We start from the raw sequence: 20,835 nt of genomic DNA, 5'->3' as shown, positions 1-20,835 counted from the left end.
GAGAGAGAGAGAGAGAGAGAGAGAGAGAGAGAGAGAGAGAGAGAGAGAGAGAGAGAGAGATATCACCCCAGAGACTGCATGCAGCTTCTCCTGCTTCTGCAGACAGGTCAGAAAAGTCACAACCGACAGAGATGCAACTGTGTGTGCGCTTTTGTGTCTTCAGAAGTGTGAACTGCGCCAGATGTCACCTTGCAGGTGTGTGTGTGTGTGTGTGTGTGAGAGAGGTTTGTTTGCTATCAGGTAGATGACAAGAATGATATAAACACTTGAGGATCAACATATCACTAAAACTCCCACCATCTGCCCGCCAGCAGACAAATATAAACACAGTCTTCTCTTACTCGGCTATTTCTTTATCTGCCTGCATCGCTCCACTTTTCTCTGTGTTCTAGCTCTCTGCAGTCCTGCCATCCATCATCATTAGGAGGCGAATAGATGACCTGTCTACACACTCTCTGTCCCTTTACTCTCTGGAGAGGAGAGGAGAGGAGAGGAGAGGAGAGGAGAGGAGAGGAAGAGGAGAGGATTGGGTCGTCATCATCATCATGCATCCCTCTGAATCAGAAGTGGTACTTAGTTTACTTATACGTATTACTTATAGGAACATATTGGGGTCGACTGATTACCAGGCTGGCAGATTGTCAGACTGATACTCAGCATTTTTCCAATTATCAGCATTGTTTTTTGTTTTTTTTTAACCGATTCCCAAAGAAATAAATAAATTAAAAACTGTTTGGCAGCCTCTCGTTATCTGTGGTCAATCTGTGGTATTTAGCACTGTCTCAGCCACAGCGCTATCTGATTGTTCATGAACAATAACTGTCAACGCTGAAGAAATAAAGTTGAACAGTTCTCTTTTAATTAAGCCTTCGTAAAGCATGAGTAAATAAAGGCATTTCAGTTAAAGTTCTGTGCTGCAGTTAATTCAAAATTTTTCATTCGAATGCACTGTATGTTGGTTCTAAATATCCGTTATTGGCCTCCTCGATTACAAAGCCACCACCACAGATATCCGTATCAGCCCTCGGGGGGGAAAAAAACCTTCAACTCCTACAATATATTGAAATATACTGTGTTGTCTTGTGATACATGATACATCAATATGTCTATTCTGGTGCAGAGCTACGGATGTGCGCTCTATTACAGGAAACTTCTCGTATTTCTGGCATTTATCTGGCGAGCTACTTTCTTTTTATGGACAGAACCGTGTCCAAAATCACACCGTATGTGTGGAGCCAGAGAGTGAATTTGGACCCAGCTTCAGTTTCAGTGGGGCTAGTTAGTTTTCAGAGGGGCTCTCATATTAGAAAAGCTTCTATCTTAAGACTGATGCATCTTGTTGTGAGTCATGTTGGATCATACTGCATGTATATATAAAATACTAATTCTGACGCATTGCTATATTTTTTAGTTTTGCAATGACAAGACCAAATAAATTCAAGTCCCAAATTTATGATATAATTAAAATTAGTGTTGGAATTTATTAAAACAAGTATTTAAACTTAATAATGTATTAATTACAAACGCTTCTGTGCATAATTGCCCGCGATATTTCTCAACCTGTTGTGAACCATCCGGCCAGATTCCTGCACCAAAAACAGCAGCGAGCTGATTGATCTTTACATCCCTAAAGGAGGACGAAGGATCAAAGCCAGCGGAGCCAAATATAGAAAAAGGGGAGCAGAAGAACAGGATGATATGAGAGGAGAGGACGGCAACAGCTAAGATGGAGGAGGAGAAGAGTGGAGGGAAGCATACGGATGCGGGGAGGACGATCAGAGGACAAAGTATTGTCTCCTGGTAATATGTAAAAATAACTCTGCTGCTGCTTGGTGGAGGAGCTAACTGGGTCAGAGAATTCCCACCGAGAGAAAGACAGGAGAGAGAGAGAGAGAGAGTGAGGTATCGCATTGATTCAGTCTGTGGAATCGGTCTGTAGCAGAAGTCAGTTCCTCTTCACCTGAGGCTGTTGAGGATGACGGGCATCTCTGTGCACGTCTATATGTACATACATCTATCCGTCCATAAATCTTCCTAACACACTGTCCTCCCCGCGCCACCTTCTCGCATCTTTTCATCTCCCTCTCTCTCCTCCATCTCCGATTCCTTTGTTTACACCCTCGTTCTTTCCCTCCACCGCTAATAAACATAGCCTCCACTTTATCACATGTACTTGCGAGCTTTCTCTCGCTCGCATTCTGCTCCCAAGTTCCTCTCTCGCAATTAACCCCTCTCGCTCTCCCCGTCTCCTTCGTGGTCTGTCTTTTCTCTTAATGTAATGCGATGTACCGCACGGGCAAAAACGCACATATTAAAACTTATGTGTTCCAGTTAATCCCTTAATAATATCACACCGTCTAATTACCCACAAGTTAACCAATGTGGCACATCTTGAACTAGTGATAATGATGGTGAAATTGACTGAGACCCGTGTAGGAATAATAAGAATGTATGTTAGAATATTACAGCCTGTCTAATTATTAATGGCACGAGTGAGATCAAAACGCCTCACTGTGTTATAATGACTGCTTACATTGTGCTCTTATAACATGCGTCAATTCAGTGGGCACTCCAGAACAGCGTTTAATTAGATTTTAATTCACTTAATGTACAAACTAATTTACAGAAACATAATTTCTCAGTTCCTCAATTATTTTTTTTCCATGGGTTTTGGACTATTTTTGAAAATTATTTTTTCCTTGAGCGCTATTTCTATTTTTTTTTTTTTAGATTTTCCCCTTTATTGATTCTTATTACTTATACATTATGTCCATTCACATCTCCCTGAATTATTTAGCACCTCCTTCACATATGTCTTGTTCTCACCCACCGACAAGAGGCTATCGTATTGTCTGGATGGTGTAGCTTAGCATATCGTAGCGTAGCCTATAGTACAGATGCAAGCATCACCACTTTCAGGCTCTGTTCTACTGCTGCCTCTCTTTGGAGCACCTGAAAGCAGATTAGATAGCATAATACTATCTTTAGTGTTTTCCTTGAAGCCTTTCTTTTTAACTACTGTATACGCCGAGCCAAACACCCCACGTTTTCCTGTTTTTCCCTCATGTTCATCCAGCCACCGTGGGTTAAAGATGTGAGGATTAAAGATGATTTGTTCACATAACACAACAAAATGAACCATTTTAGACGCTTTTCAATATTCGTGATTGACTCTAAATTGAAAAGACACGATGGAGCTTTTCATAGTTTCTCTTTTCCACGTTCTAATCTATGAAATGTAATCTCGTGCACCGAATATTTCCTGGTCCGCTGTGCTTCTGGGTTGTTGCTGGTGCTTCAGCCAACACCGCAGCTATAAGAGTAACCCATAAACCATACAATGTGCGTTGGTCAGCAGTTCTGAGCAGTAATTAAATCTTTATTGATGAAGAATGCTGTAAGCATACTAACAATTTTGCAGACTATTTATCAGGTTACTGTAAATACCGCGCTTGCTGTAGAGTCGTGTATCTAGCAGACCAACTAATGAGATGAGTCCTTTTATGTTTTGGGAAAGGTAAACATTACTGTGAGTATAAGGTATGCAGGCGACTTCATGGTGAAGGTTAATCTCCTACACAATAATTAAAGTAATCTTTGCCACCTTGTTTGTTGTAATTCCGGCTTCTTGCTTGCTTTCACTATATTTAGCTTCCCCACTATGTTTTTACTAAGAGCTCATGCACACGACCAAGATGTTTGCACATTCCTGGACAGAGTTAAATTTACTTAATATGAGTCCAGAGCTTAAAATCATTAAGGCCTGAATGGATTAACCTGCAGCGCTGGTCCAAAATGGGCAGAGCTGATTCTTGGCTGGCTGACGAGGGGCAACAGAAATAGCCTAAGCTGACTACAGCATATGTAGTACACTGCAGTAGTCCTCCAGGATTCCATGTCTTTGCATCTAAACCACCTGCTGTGTTTGTGCCTGTGCAAAAGAACAGCTTCGTGTGTTTGTGTAATGAAGTGTACATGCGACGCTGACATGGGCGGCGCAGCTTGCTGGCATGTTTACATTTAAATGGAAAAGAACAGCAACACAGTCAGTCTGGGTTGAATAACTCCTATAAGACACTGCAGTCTTTTATATAGAGGGCCCCACGAGCTAAATTAATCTATCCGAATGCTTGTCATCACGCTGGTGGAGGGCTTCAGTTAGAGAAACACTGCATTACACTGTTGCCTCAATAGATCTGTGCAAGAAAATAGCAGCTTCACTAACAAACAATTCATAGAGAAATGCACTTCTTTGATAATTTACAACAGTGATGTTTTTGTAAGACTTAATAAGTACCCACTGATCAACATGTCAGCAATACACAAAACTACCAGGGCACTATTAACTACACAGACAGTAAAATCTGCAGTAAAAGTGTCTTTCTTGCAATTTTGTGATTAAATATATTGTTATAAAAGTGCATCCATGACAAATCTGTGTAAGTCTACAGCAAGCACAGTCCCTATTACTTATTTCAACACTAGTGGCTGGTTTAAAGTTTAAACAATTTACTGTAATACTACCGTATGTTCCTGCCAAAATTATTGTTTAGAATCCAGTAACTGAAAAGTTTAAAGTCCATAAGCATTAAAACAATAAACATAATTAATGACTGACCAAGAGGTTAGCAAATCTAAACGAGTCCCCTCTTCACCAAGACTTTACTCTTCTTCTTCTTTGTGTTTTAGAAATTCAACACACCTTCCTGAAACCTGTTGGCAGATCTATAGTGGATACAGATCTGTGTTTGTAAGTTTACCTCAAACAACTTAAGATAAGAGTAAACACCTACACATTACTCATCAGAAAGCCTGAAGAGCAACCGCATGGAGAGAGGGTAGTCCTGTCCCCTACGATGACAACTCTACTCCTGAGTAATGCTGAAACAACAATACGATTTACAATAAGGGTTGTTTTTTTGCACAGTAGGCAGTGTGGGAAAGCTATTTAGCATAGATTTATGATAGAAGAAAAGTTTTTATGTATGCATGCTGCACAGAAGCTAACAACACACGCACCGCTGCATCGAGGTGTAGACTTTCTATTTAACAATAAAAAATGTATGTGATGTAAAACAGCAAAAACAAAAAAACAATGGCTTGTGCTCCAAGCCCCTAGTTAAAATACTGCACAACATTATGCTAAACTAATGGCGTGCTGCATTCCTATAGGAGGCCTCAGGCGATAAATCAACCACTGCAATGATCACACAAAGTATTTCTCATGTCCTAATAACAGGATTGTTCTCGCAAAGGTCACGAGTCAAATTACCAAAATGATACGGAGTGATGATGTAACACAGACACAACTATATTATTTATCCATTAATAATTAACATCTTAAGAAATACAAAACTGATTGCTTGACAATCACAACTCATTGCTGACTACTGAGGGTCGGTCCCCCTCCTCATTGGCCCCCCTTCTGCCAAAGATCAGGCCTGGAAACAGGATGCAAATGAATAAAACATACAGTTATTATCCACCTGCTCCGTGGAGAGGCGCACCCCGCCCCCCTCTGCTACAGCTTAAGATGTTCTGTTCCCCTGTGAATGTACAGAGCGCTGCGTTCTCCGTTCCTCCCTCTTTAATAAACATGTCGTGCTAGACTGTAAATTTGCCCATAAAATGGGTCAACTTTTATTCGCCAACGCAAATTAGGACTGCGGGCTGCAGCCGATCTCCAACTCCGAGTCCGATCTGGTGTCGAGACAAGCTGGATACAGAACACGCCTTCCACTCCAGTGTGTCAGAGCTGATCCCTTTCTCAGGTACATTTAATTTCATTTAGAAAACCACTCGCCTCTCAGGTTTTGCTGGTTGTTTGGGCCGGTCCATTACAGTTAGCAGCAACACGCCTTGCTCTCTGGCATCAAACGGACAGGTCTCGAAGGAGATGTTTCCAACAGTCTGATGGGCACACAGCTCAGCCGGTGAAGGGAAGCTGTTCAGACAACCCATTTCCACACTTGATACTTTGCTTCATCCCCTGACGAACCCTGAAAATCGTTCGCTGCTTCCGTTTGACGACCTGCATCCTTTCGTCATCGGGAAACAGCCTACTGTGAATAGTAGTGAAATAAAACCTAGCAGGGGTTCCCAATTAACCACAGCGTTAAGCAGCATCCTCAAAAATGTTGTTTTTTGTTGTTTATTGGAAACCAGGACTTAATATCCTGCCCTTTGTCTCGTCTGTAACACAAAACACTGCTTAAATGTCAAGGCATATCATTTTCTCCGTGGTGAAGTTGTGTTCTGTGGTTGCTTGATTAAATTATATCAAATAATAGACCTTACTGACATTAAAGACAACAAATGGCTTCATTTAAACTTGGATGCAGAAAATCTAATGAAAGGAGTTACATCCCAAATAGCATAAAACCATCTCGTCTCTAACGGCTGCAGATTTTTTTTTTTTTTTTTTACCGGTTTGATCAAAACAGCTCACATTTTCACCTCCTGACATTTCCTTTTAAAAAATTATCCCTTCATAAATAAACATTGATTTCATAAATTATGACTAATGCTGTCGGCTTAATATTCAACCTTTCTGCAGCAACACAAATCTAGGACAGCCATCCATAACAGCGACTGTTGGAGGCATTGTGAGTGGGTGGCCCAGTTGACCTCCCATCTACAATGAAATCCATATCAAGAGTCACATTACCATTTTTGGAAAAGTACAGTAGACTGCCTGGGTGACACACAAACACACTGTAACAGCAAACGTTCTCCAACAAGCACTAAAAATCAGACCTAAATAGCCGATCACCTACAGACACATTCCCACTTTTAGGTTCTTAAAGACCACCTCCCTCTCATTTAAGAGGCTTTCTAAGTTATTGGATGAGAGGTGCAATATCTTCAAGGACCTTCAAGAGAAACCCAGCTGCTTTTGTGCTGAACCCTCCCGGGATTACTATGACCCGGATGACAGAGAATCTACACAGACCTACAGGTGTATTATTGCGGCACAAGACACAAGGACAGCACTTAGATGATACAGTGAATTAAGGCCTTTAAAGTTCATCAAAACATGGCAAACCTTTGCTAGAGAGTAGGTTGCAGCAGCAGCAGCGGCGCACAGTGTCGCAGAAAAGCAGTCCTGAAGTGGCATATCAAGCAGCTTACGCAAAACCGAGTCATTTAAAGACAATCATTACTCACTTTTCAATGACACTGGCATTCTTATCTCCTTGGAGAGAATATATCTCAGTGACGCAAAGACAGCAATATTCTCTACAGGTAAAAAAGATGAAATCAAACTTTGTTGAAAAGACACAATTACAATTAAGCTAAAAACACACTAGCAGCTGGAAGTCACAGCGCTTATTAAATGCACATTTTGGTCTTAATATTAAATATATTACAACTTACAGTACATCTGGATCACACAGAGTCTACACATTACATCATTCTTAGCAAAAAAAGGAAAAGTCTTCTCATGGGATGCAAGTACTCTGAGGAAACCGCATGGGAAAGATCTTTCATTAACAAGCCATCTGACAGAATATGACACCAATATTCAGGTGTGATAACTCACTTTACGACAATGTTTAGCTGTAAACTCAGCACTGTACGTTGTATGACTTTAGGCAGAGACGCCACCTTTTTCCACAAACGTCAGCAGCACCAACAAGTCAAGGCACATTTTCATTGAATAAAAGGACATGAGTCACTATCACGGTCTTTGTATTGTTATCATTCCCACTCACAGCTCATTCAAACTGCCCCACCAAATCATATCACACATAAAAGCTCTGCAATGCCGCTTTTTTCCCCCCACCAGATCTAATTTTAAATTTACTGATAACTATACAGCCCCCTGGTGACATATCAGACTTCTTTTCATCGCTCATGAGCCGAGGCACAGTTTGGTCCCCTTAGCGGAGCCCTACTCCGCAGGCTGAGCCAGTAACAGAAGGTGAGTGAGCCTTTAGCGTCACAGCTCTCAGGCTTTGCGACTTCCTGTCAAAAGAAGCTCATTTTACCAAGATCATGACACGATATCTGTGCTGTGCGGCTGGGTCTCTGGAGATGAGAAGCAGAAGGGGGTGTTGCAGGGAACCTGGCAAACACTGCTCAGCCTTCTTGAGATGTTGTGTCTCTAACCCAGTGAGTCATTTGTGAAGGAAGGTGCCTACTTGATAACCACAATGTCATGCCCACACTCACTCAGACTGCAGGCTGGAAGAAGCAGCGCAAGTGGCTATTTTGACTGGCAGCCTGTTTGCTTGGTGCTCATCTGCACGGTAAAGCATCGTTCTATTTTAGCTTAACGCTGAATTTGATGTAGAAACGAGCGCTCGCGAATTCAAGCTACGAATCGGTTTCATCTGTCAGTCAAGTCGGGTTCCAATCACAGCTGCGTGTTCTACGCTGCGTGACGCGAGGTTTTGACTGTTTGTCTGTGTTTTAGGCGGGCATGAGAGACTGTTTGGTGTGAACTGTGTGGGAGCTGTCAAGCTATAGCTCTAATGAGCTGGAGCTGAAATGTCAGTGAGTTGGACCAACATAGCGTTTCTTCAGTACATGCTATATCCCACAGCAGCCTGGCTATAACTCACTGTACAGTCCTATTAAAACAATAAATACGACTACTTACTAAATCGCTAAATACTGCTACTTTACAGGCCTCCTTTTTCTCCATATTATTGTTATTTATTAAATAACACTGTGCTCATGTAGCTCTTACTCTCACCACCTACACACTAAACCCACAGCTGAATGAAAAACATTGGAGACGTGTCCACAGGGGCATTGTTGAATTCAGTTTCGCTAAAATGTGCAAAAGCACTAACTTGCATCACCTTAGAATGCGTGGACTAAAAATACCAGCTGTCGTCAATTAAAACAAAGATCTGAAATGTATTTAACATCCCAATCTGACGAAAAATTTACTGCAATTTACAACAATTTAGGGCTCGAAAGGTGGATTTTACTTTGAATGTTTAACGCAGTCCACAGAAAAGTAGGTGTGAAGCTCGAAGCAATTACCTCCATATTTCATAATTTCACCCACCACACTCGTATCCATGTTACCCAATCCTAACTAATAAACTAATGGAAATAATGAATGTATCTCATAATGTGAATTCTAATGTATTAATATGGCCTTGAGACGGCGAACATCACGCAGAGGGTGTTCAATCTTTGATTCTGTTTTGCATCCTCTATCTGCTTGTGTTTAACATCACAGAACGAGAACAAGCCGTGAGCCATAAAACAGCAATGATGAAAAATTATTTTTTGGCACCAAATAGTTTAGACAGACAGAACAAATAGGCAGTGAGATTGCGTATCGATTCAAGCAAATGCATATGGATTTTTGCCCATATACACATCTCTCACCCTGCAGTCCTTCCTTTCCTTTCACAGCTACCTACACACACACACACACACACATGTATGTGCACACAGGCAGCCGGCTGAATGGTGGCTGAGCGTACCCAAGTCAGGCTGACACTGATGTGAGAGCTGGAGTGAGACGATGAAAAGATCTCGGGAGAAATATGGTCAAGCTTCACAGCGAGTGCTGTGTCTGCTCACAAGCATGTATGAGTGTGTCTGGAAGAGTGTGTTGTTCTGTTGCATCCTCTGCTTTTTATCCTCATCCTCTCAGCAAGCACAACAAACATGGTTGGATACAGCTCAGTAGCTTAGAGGCATAAAACACAAGTATGTGTGTATAGTAATATTTGGATTCTAGACTCCATGAAGCTGCATTTAACCGACTATGAGACAGTTGTGTCATTCTGTCATTGATAATGCACATTTTTGGGACAATTTTAAGAAAAAAATATGTGTAACAAGCATCTTGATGAAGCAGAATTAGCTGCAGCCATATGTGTCGACGTGTTCCTGAGCATTGCAGGCGCCGCAATATGCAATATTAGTCGATAAACAAGCAGCGCTACAGGGATGTGCGCTCTATTTTAACGGTGATTGTAGCGTGCATGTCAGCCCGGGCTGCTGTGTGCGCAGAGGAGAGGGACTAAAATCCCATAAATCCTGCTTTATTAGATAAACATCCTAGTCAGATATAGAAATCTCACATGCCCCTCACAGCATCTCCCTGATAATCTCCATTACCAATTACGGGGTGATACGCCACAGCTTAACATGAAAGCAGCATTTAATCTGATAACGCCGGTCAGTGGGTCAGTGTAGTAGAGACGAAATATCGCCTGCAAGCACACACAAAGCAAAAGTATAACAATAAGCTGTTTTGAACTGAACCATAATTTCTCATTTCTCCAGAGACGCAATTCAGATGTAGTTCATGTTTATTTATATATTATTTTTTTCGCGGACCATGCACTGCCTGTGTTCTCAGCAGAGTGGTGCTAAACTCTACATCACACCAGCACCGTTTTTCCTCCTCTCGCAGCAGGACAAATGTTTAAGGTCAGTCTAATGGAGACAGGCCTGCCTACAGCTCTTTATCACAAGGTTCAAGACCTCCTACCTTGAAAGAATGGACCCAAAAAAAAAAAGCTCATTGCTGCTTCTGTTGTTTGCTGATATTTTTATTCGGCTAAGGCTGAATGAGCAACCGGCCTGCTGTGGTCCTGGACTTGATCGAGTTGGGTGTCAGTCAGAACAAGCAATCTACCTGCAGCGATTTATTTTTTTATTTTTTTACCTTTTTAGAATCCTGACCTCTACCTCACTGCTTTGTTACTCAACAGTCCTCCTTTTCTCTTTGTGGTGTGTTTTATATCTGAACTGCCGAAACCGGTGCTCGACTGAGATAAGTTCACTTGTTGGTAGTCGGGTGTTGATTCGAGGAGACTGATAGAATCATGTTTCACTAACAACTACCACAACAGACACTACAAACCTACAACAAGAAGTGCCGATATTGTTCTTGTTAGCCGCTAAAGAGGAAAGCCGACAACCTTTCATCTGTTCTGCGGAATGTAAAAAAAGATTAAAGAGCCTTAACAATGATGTTTAGAAACACTGTGATGGACAAATAGCTTTTTGTTCTGTATAAACTGCTGACAACATCCATGTTGTTTGCTTAAACCTCTAAAAATACAACATGAAGACACATAAAATACATGAAGAAATTAAGTTTGATAAAGATTTTGCTAATAACTTTTTCCTTACCGGGCCTGCAAAAATGTATATTCTTACTGATCAGAAAAGAGCAGAGAAAATGTTAAAGTTTGGCCCATAAACAATCAATCAATTAATCAAGTGAGAAAAAAATAAACATCAGCTATTATGAATTCACAGTTTCAGTAAATTAACATGCCAGAAATAGAATAATGAAAAAAAAATGCTTATTTGCATTGCCATAAATAATGGTGACTTGAATATTTTGGGGTTTTTAGGGACAAAAACAAAACATTTCTTAAATTTCACAGCCACAATGATGAATCAAATAGTCAATAAAAAAGTAGACTAATTGACAAACCAACATAATCACTAGTTGCAGCTCTAACGCCCACACGAGAGCCGCCCTGCACAACCGTTCGTCCTGCAACAAATGGAGGCGAGTGCCTTGCTCTACGGCACTTCTGCACTACTTTGATTCAACCAAATCTGTCGAACGATGCCGTGATTTTCCAACTGGCAACTCTCCAGCTGTCGTCCAAACATGGTCTGCTCGGTTTGAATAAATAGCTCGATCTTCCTGGAAGCCTGAACCAGGGCAAGCTATGGTTTCCCTGATCTAAGCTCTTTTTGACACAGTAAGCAGAGCTGGGACATGAGAAGGGGGGATAGGGGCGGGTTGTGTGCATGTGTGTGTGTTGGTGTGTGTGTGTGTGTGTGTGTGCACGGACATGGATGTATGCACATGTCTGAGCGAGTGAGTGAGGCGGGAAGCGGGACAGTGAGAGGCAGCTGAGCTCGGTTTTATGTAAATGTCTTATCAACATATGCACACTGTATAGTATGTGTTACATGCTGCTGTCAGTTTATGCAGGTGTGTGCGCGACAAGTGAAAGCAGACAGTGAGCAACAGCTGAGTGATCACGCAGATGGGTTTCCCATATCAAACTGTCAAACTGAAGACGCTCTCTTTACCCTCGATAACCTCAAAAACTTGTTTGGTAAATTCATAACGTAAATCTTATTTCTCTACTTGGTTGCTTTAACTGGGCTATAGAAAGAACTTGATCCAATCTATTCACTAATTAGATGAGCACACAAACATGTCATCACTCTGCCAAAGCAAAAGAAATGCAATATTCTTTTTATTTTTCACTTCTTCTCCTGTTTGCACCCATCTCCTTTATTTCATCAATACTTCCAACTGCCAGCTTCTTGTCTCTTTTTTTATTTTGATCGTTTCTTCGATATAATACTGTATCGTAAGTAAAAAGTTGGAATCAACAGCCAGATAAGATAGAGGCTGGCCTCGAACGGCCTCCCTACAACACGAACAGTTGGCCTGCTCCGGAGCTGTCAGGATAACTTCCGCTGCACCACTTAATCTTGTCATCTCTCCAATGAACGCTCTTTAATCTTGCTCTGTGGTCACTGTCAATACCTTTTACTCTATCAGCTCATTAATAATCTTAAAGATGCGGTGTCATCAACCTGGACCGACGATGAATATTTAGTGCAGAAATAGCTGTTGTGGTATTGCGTTTTAAAAAAAAACAACACAATTTCAAAGAAAGATGCATTCTTAATTCACCTCATACACGTCTAGTCCTACAACCTCTTTCCTAGTAAATCCATCATCGCATCAGCCAGAGAAATTGAATATGCTGCAAGCAGACTTCTGAAAGCTTTGCTCTATAAATATGTCCTTCATCAAATGAGACGATGGTGAAGTAACACTCGAGCAGCTGAGCAATACGTGGCTCTGATTTTCTAAAAATTCTACGAGAAAACTGTTGGTCAAGCACATAAATCAAAACAGCAGGATTGCATTTTTTTCCTCAGATTTGATGCACGGTGAGGATTTGAACATTGATGTGTAATGATAAGAAAAAACAATATTCCTGTTTTTCTTTCGGTGTCATTATAATATAAAGTTCTTTAGGATTCATCTCTTATTTGTACAACAAAGATTCTGCAAAGTCCACATTAACTGGTTTACAATGCCATCTGGAACATTTTCCCTTGTAATAAAAAATGTCAATATTTGATTTCCAATTCTTTGTGCAGAGCAAAGACGAACGCACGCTGCTGCAAATCATTTGTTCGTCACTGGCCTCGCTAATTAAAGAAATATTTAACTAATTCTGTGAAAAAACAGAATGCCACAGACTCGACAGATTTCTTTAAACTGCGCCTCTACATTCATTTAATAACCAGCCTTTTTTTTTTTTATTAAGCTGAAATCAGTGCTTATCATGTGCTTGTACAACAGCTGCACTATCAAGACACTAATTACTTTATAGAGAACCTAAATAATTTCATTACTAGTTAGTTCTCTTAGGGGTGTATAATAGCACTTCAGTGCAAAGTCTTAAAAACAAAATTAAACTTTTGTGATTGCACATTTTGAGCGAACTAGGAGTACGTCTAGACTAAACGGCCAAACCCAGGTTATGATACAGAACAAACTACTTGTACACAAAGCACTTTTTACAACTTTGACAAAAAGAACACTTGTGTTGAAATTGCATAATTCTTTGCAGAAACAGGACAGTGTTAATGTATACTGGAATATATTCAGAACGCAAACAAAAGGAGGCATTTTTCAAGAAACCTCAGTATTACTTGTGCTGTAGCTCACCCGGCGCATATTCTGATGAAGGCTACCTTTGTTTCTTTGTGAAGCCGCCACTACAAGCCAAAGTTCAAGTTAACAGCGACTTGAAAAACCAATCCCTGAATAGTTCAATTCAGGTTCAGTGTTTGTGTGGAGTGGCGCAAGCTGTGGTGCAGGAAACCTTACATGGCCATCTCTTGCACTCTCCGTCTGCCTCTCTTTGTTTCCCTCTCTAACTGTGTGTCTCTCTCTCGCTCGCATCTCGTGTCTCTGTCACTCTGATCTATTCCTGGATTCCACACTGAGGTGAAAGGAAACAGGAATGGCAGCAGTGACTGTAGGCAGCAGCAGTTTTTTTGTTTTTTTTTTTCCTCCCTGCAAAGAAGCACTCTTCCTTTTGTCTCACGCACACACACACACACGGTTAATGTTCCTGTGCTGATGGCTTTGTTTCTTTGCCATTTGGGAAGATGTTTCCTCAAACATGTTTGTGTGACGACAGCCGTTCCTGTTCCTGCAGGATGGATTTCAGGAGGAGTGTGTGTGTGTGTGTGTGTGTGTGTGTGTGTGTGTCCGCATGTGTGTATTTGCATGTGTGTCTGGCAAACAAGACAGCTGAAAATGAGATATGGTCAGTGGGATGGATCTGAGTCAGCAGGGTGCAGATGGGTCCTTTATTATTGCGGGTGCAGGAATATTCAAAACAGTGGCGCACTCTCTCGCTATCTGCCCTTTACACAGTCTCTCCTGCACCATAGTACCACTGGGACTCCCTCCCAACTCCCTGTTGTGCTTACTGGAACCTTGGCAGCCAGCTTCCATATCGGCCAATTAGGAAAGCTTTTACTAAAGCTCTAGCCAATTGGATTAGTGCTACATTTCCTTGCCAGATGAGACTCTAAATGTGCTGCTGTATGCTAGAATCTGAGAACTGGTGGGCAGACTCCTTTTTCACTGATAGGCGATGGGCAAGAGAACAACGCACCGGCTGCAAAGGCAACGGCAGGAGAGGAGGCATCCCGTGACACGGCTGCATCTCCTCTGCTGCCGAGTGTGTGTCGGCGAGGTTCTAAACTGTTTAAAACACAACATAAAGCAAACCATGCACCCGAGGGACCGTGACGCCATCCCCCAGGGTACATAAAACAGACACAGCGATGGGGTTGCAGAAGAAAAGAGCTGAACCAGGCTATTCGGTGGGAAAACTCGAAACTGACAAACCATTTCAATCTTCAGAAGAGAATTGAAGCACTTCCTGGAGTTCCTGGAGTAATCACCGATAGGCGTATTTTTCTCATCACGACTGTGGTTCTACAGGGATAGAGGGTGTTTCGAAGCTGCTTTTGTCGTTTGTGATTTTGGGCTATACGAGTAAAACGACAAACAATATGTAGCGTGTTTACCCGGCGGAGTGAGGAATACACCGGGACAGAAACTGCCCGACAAAAGCCGTGATTTTCTGGTTTTGTGGCTGGTATTAAATTGTCACGCTGCTGTGTCTGTGTTTGTCTTTGCCGTGCACGATCAGCGTACCTAGTGTTGCCAGTTCTCTATGTGTCCTTAATCTGGGTATCTGGGCCCCTAGTAAGTTCCATTAGTGGAAATTAAATCCATTTTCAAATCCATTGAAGCAATCCAAATCCACTGGGTGTGCTTCAAATCACCTACTTGATAGCAGGACAATCAAACATCAAAGGCTAAATGCAAACAAAAAAAAAAAGAGAGAGAGAAAATATCCTATAATTCTGTTTGCTTCACAGGGGCTTTATGTTTTAGCAATGTGAAATTTGGAAAAAATAATAGAAATGAGTCTTGAATTTATCAATTTTATGTGCGTGTGATTCAATATTTACTTTGGCAATCATGGCAGTCAGCGAGACATAAATCTAAAATCCAAAAATGTCTCTTTTATGTTGTAAAATGATGAAAGAAATCAGAGAAGGAAGAAATGAATAGGAACGGAGATAAAGAACAATTGTAACAGAGTGAGATGAGCTAAAAACAAATGTCAACAATCTGCCAAAAGAAACAGGAAAGAAACCCCGAAAAGAAGCAGCAGGAGAGAACGATGCTCCGAGAAAGAACTACTGAAAGAGACAAATACGGATTGTGCACCATACAACACCGGCTCGCTCTCCCTCTCCCTCCTTCTCACCCTTTTATCTCGTCAATACTGATAGAGAGTTCACTGTCAAGTCAATGCTTACGAGAAAAGAGTCAGTGAAAGTGCTCACGGGGGCCTGGAGCACAGACACTCCAGTATACAGCTATGGGGCATAATTCTCAACCTGCTCGGACATAAAAGCAAACACAGAAGAGAGAATGCTAAACATACAGACCGAGGAAGGATGTAATAACCCCCGTCTCTCCCTCTCTCCGACACGTTCACTAAGTCCACTGTACGCAGCAACAAGCCGAGCATTATGCGGCCGTAACAAGCCAGCCACCGCTAAAGAAGTCTGTGTTTCCTCTCAATAAATCAACTCTATCTCGGCGAGCGAAGCAAGAGCCGGGCATTTCAACAAAGACACCCCACATTTCTACCTAACCGGGGGGCAGGTGTGGCTGAGTGTGTTAAACTTGAAACAGGGTGGAGCAGGGTGGAGCAAACAAAAATAACCCCAAAGGCAACAGGCCATTAGTCAAGCCTTGAGACCACCAGGCACAAAGAGCTGATAAACCACTGAAGCACACAGCAGGACAGTGAACGCAGCCCGATCAGGCAGTCAGTCAACACAGAAGAAACTGTATGAAGAGAAAGAAAAAATAAAAAATAACAAGAGAAATCCTATTACAGCACCAAGTTGGAAAGTTGTGCATGGTATCTGTGCTGGGAGACCTTTGCACGCCGGCAAGCTGATAGGCTTGTTGTGATCTCTCCAGTTGTTGTAAGGAATAAGGCGCTAGTCAATGAGCACTGCGCAGGTATGCCAACGAGCTGGTTCAGCAAGAGGGGAGAGCTGCTCAGCATTTCTTCCTCCCTGTCATTCACACCAACTCAGAAAAAAACAGAGAAGGCACCTTGTTTTGAGGAAATAAGCCTCGATTATGAAACTCAGTGCCTCAATGACTTGGTTTTGGTTCCCTAAAACAAAACAGTGAAGGACAAAAGGCGAGAAAACAATAGCTAAACAACAAAAAGTGATATCTCACAGTGAACAGGTGGCGTTTAAACGAGCATAATATGACCAAAAAACAGGAGAAAAATAGGCTTATTGAGGACAGGAGGGATTGATAGGAGAGATATATCGCAATACAGTGCGGAAGTGGGTTATCAGACACCTGCTACTAAAGATGAGCTACAGTCCAAACCGCCACCTCCTCATCTCCTACTTCTGATCATAATAAACACAAAAACATGCTAACGTGCAGCCACCGACTGCAAACATGAGGAAAGTCCAGCACGTGTGCGGTTCCTCTTTTTTTTTTGTTTTTTGTTTTGTTCTCGCCATGAAAAAAAAAAAGCGAAAGCAAAAAAAAATATTTACAATAACTGTTTCTTTTAAACTTCCTCTATCCACCGAGAAGAAGTGACAAGAGAAAAAGAAAATTAGCTTAAACTCCTGTTGCTAGATTTAGTCTCTCCCGGGATGAGACAGCCTCCGAGGAAATACGGAGAAACCGGCGGCGAGAAAAGGGGGCAATATCTGTCAACTTACGGTGCTTTCGGTTAGCTGCTGGGAGTCCGTCAGTGACAGCAACAAAAAAAACCAGGGAAATCCAAAACAAATCCGAGTGGAAACGGGAGAGCCGGAGAGCCGGGCGGTGAGCGTCCGGCCGCGGCGAGCACAAAGTCTCAACTGCTCCCTCTGAGCGCCTTGACAACCGGGGCAGCGAGCGCGAGCCCGGAGCCGCCTGCTGGTCTCTGTTGCCTCGCACGAGACCAGAGAAATCCCTGGAGATGAATGAGAGGCAGTGCGCAGGCGCGGAACGAGGCTCGACTCTCATACCGCTGGAGTCAAAAAAAAAGAAGGATAAGTGGTGCGAAAGTGCTGCATCTATACTCACAGGGAGGCGATTTAAGATAAAGAAAAAATAATAATAATTACGGTCTAGACAGCTGCTAATTGAAGCTGTTATTTAGGCCACAGCTGAGTGAATTAATTTAACTGGCGAGGATTTGCGATCGATTGACCTGTCAACATTTTTTCCAGTTAATCATTAAAAATCAAAACTAGGCAATGATATCGATAGAATATCTAATTTCACAATGACAGGAACAACTGTTTCCATTGCAGCAGCACGACACTACCATCCACTGACCTCATATAGTGCAATTAACCCTGGATTTATTATTAACCTTATTCAGGACTTTGGGGTTTTTTGGACCCCAGGCCACTTGTTTTTTTTTTATACCTTTATCATCTTTTAAAAATATGGTGAAGGCACTACTTACTGAGTCATGTCCCTGTTTTTACTGTATTTTATCTTCATGCCTTTTATTGTAATGTTTTGTTTGTGTATTGTTTTTTATGGATGTACTGCTTTTATTGTATTCTTTATTCTGTGCTGTCTCTTGGCCAGGTCCTTATTGTAAATGAGAATTTGTTCTCAATTAGCCCACCTGGTTAAATAAAGGAAAAATTAATACAATAAAAGTTTAGATGACAGGTATTGTTTTCCTATTGTTGAAGATTTTTTTAAACCAAAAATACGTCAACTTATCAGAAAATTTAACATCGTAGAAAAGTCTATAATGAATACGAACAGATATTTTGCACATATTCTTTCCTGGGGTCCAATGGACACCGAAAGACCTTCTACATATGGTAACATGAAAGTCCTGAATAGGATTAATAGCTGTATTTGCTCCTGTTATTAAAATATGCACAAAGTTGCACGTGCCATTTTACACAAATCTGTATCTGTAAATAGCAGTTTGACACTAATTTTCTTTTTTCTTTATTTTTTTTTAACCATGTTGTTCTTGTTGAAATGCACTTGTGTTTTTGTGTGTGTGCAAGTAAGAAAAAAAGTCCAATTTCATCCATGTATATACGTATTTGGTCAATAAAGTTGATTCTGCTTCTAGATAGCGTTGGCTAATAATTTTAAAAAAATGTCCATAACAAGTTCCCGGGGTCCACGGTGACATCATCTAACTTTGTCCAGTTCACAAAATCAAAACAGTGAAATAAAAGAGATCAGATCAGAGACGGTTATTAGTTCCTGCTATGAGTAAATTAATATGACCAGCAAGGATTCACAACTGATTGACATGTCAGCATTTTTCAGAAGAATCCATCAATCAATCAATCACTCAAATCAAAACTATGATATTTATATATTCGATCATTCTATACATTGACTAGGACAACTCTTTTCATTCCAGCAGCATCGCTCTCTGCTCCTTTGCTCCATCGTCCACCCACTCCTTAGACAGCCTGTATTTATTATTATTACCGGTATGTGTTCCTATCATCAGAATCTACACAGCTTAGTACTTAAACACTATTTTTTCTTTCTTGAACATGTCGCTTTTATTCAAATGCATGCGTGAAAAAAACAGATCAGGTTATCTTGCCTAATAAACACAATCAAAACAGCAACATAAAAGAGATAAAATACTATCAGTTATTACTATAAATGACCTATGGCCTGTTATTCAAGCTATAGTCGACTTAATTAATTTAACTGGCAAGGATTCACAACTGACTGACTCTCCAATTCATCCTTTAAATCAAAACTAGGTTATAATATCTATACGTCAGCCTATAATGACGGGAACAACATCGCTCTCTGCTCCACTGCACTGTCGTCAACTGTGACACACAGTGCAAATCAGCCTGGATTTATTGTTATTAACTGGATTTATTCTCATCGTCAGAACATGCACAACTTTACAGCCATCCGTAGCTCTACGTAACACTAAAACACTCATTTTCCATGTGTTCTTAGTGTGTGCAAGTCAAATTCCTTGCATGTGTACAAATATTTTGCCAATAAAGCTCGTTCTGATTCTAGGCTGACACCCTGGGGTAATGAAAAATGTGCAAAACAAGTTCCCAGAGTCCACGGTGACATCCTCTAATTCTGTCTCATTAGCAAAAATCAAAACAGTGATATAAAAGAAAAGCTGGAGTCAGATCAGAGGAGGTTATTACCATAAATAATAAATGAGTCGATTACTAAAATAATCTGCCATCATCTTTGGCGGACCGATTCCTCAGCACCAAATGTGACTTATTCGGCAGTGAAACCCACCATTAGAAAGCACAGCCTGCATCTTCACCTCTCTGCCTCTCTCTCTCCATCCAGGAGAAGCATTACTCTCTCCCAGACAGTCTTATAAATAATTCAGCAATAAAAGCTTGCCTGGCTGCATGCAGCAACAAAAGCCTCTCACGCGTCTCCCCCCCTCTTCCGTGCGTAAGGCATCGATCTATGCGGGCGTTACCAATTAAAAACAAATCTCGGAGCGAAATAAAAGTTCAATCAACATTCTTGCTTCGAAAACGGCTGTGGCCAGATCAGCCGGGGATTACGAGGCTTCTGTCAACTATCAATAGCCTCATGTGCCTGCGAGAGACGAGAAAAGAGGAGGACGGGGGGGAGACAGGGGGCTGTTTTTGGAGAGGAGGGAGGGAGTTTCAATGCGCAGACGGTGCAGAGCAACCAGCCGATGATGCTGTTTGTCCTGTCCGCGGATCGGAGGAGACCAGAGAGTGTAGCAGCCCCGCAAAGCGACGACAAATTTAATCCAACACATCCCCTGTCCAAGAATCTGAACCACCGCGTAGCAGCCTGGAGGGAGGATGGGTGCAGAGAGGGGAGGGAAAAGTGTAAAGCCAGGGAGGAAAGAAGAAGAAGAAGAAAGAAAAAAAAAAAGCAATTTACCTGCACACTGCTCCCGTTCAGCCTGCCGTTATTACTTCCCACTCTGCTTTCAGGGGGGGCTGCCGCTCACTCCGAGCTGCTCGCAGCTGAACGGGAATTTAGACGACGGGATTTGTTCACGTGGCCACGCTCGGTGCTCCTAATTGGCGGAGCGACGGAGGCTGCTGCCAGCTCGCACCTGTACAGGGGGGACGGTGCGGCGGTGCAGGGAGGGAGGAGGGGGGAGGCAGGTGCAGGAGGGGGGGAGACAGAGGAAAACAAATTGGAGAAAGATGTCCTCTCGTTTCTGCTTGTTTTTGATCTAGATTTTTTTTTAT

At 41.8% G+C, this 20,835-nt stretch overlaps 1 protein-coding gene across 2 annotated transcripts in view; it reads right to left on the bottom strand.

Annotated features, from left to right (window-relative positions):
* Positions 1–20,567, bottom strand: part of strbp (spermatid perinuclear RNA binding protein) — an 85,742-nt gene extending 65,175 nt beyond the window's left edge. Inside the window, exon 1 of one of the 2 annotated variants that reach the window (XM_008286234.1) lies at positions 20,519–20,567. The gene's annotated coding sequence lies outside the window, so the exon portion shown is untranslated. Of the gene's footprint in view, positions 1–17,340; positions 17,517–20,518 lie in introns of those variants that run through there. The other variant, XM_008286233.1, reaches the window with a different exon arrangement.
* Positions 20,568–20,835: the final 268 nt, after the last annotated feature.

This window comes from Stegastes partitus, unplaced genomic scaffold (genome assembly GCF_000690725.1).
Source record: "Stegastes partitus isolate 25-593 unplaced genomic scaffold, Stegastes_partitus-1.0.2 Scaffold443, whole genome shotgun sequence".
In the NCBI taxonomy this organism is placed as follows: domain Eukaryota; kingdom Metazoa; phylum Chordata; class Actinopteri; family Pomacentridae; genus Stegastes; species Stegastes partitus.
Note: the sequence above shows the minus strand (reverse complement) of the source record. Positions and strands in the feature narration are given on the sequence as shown.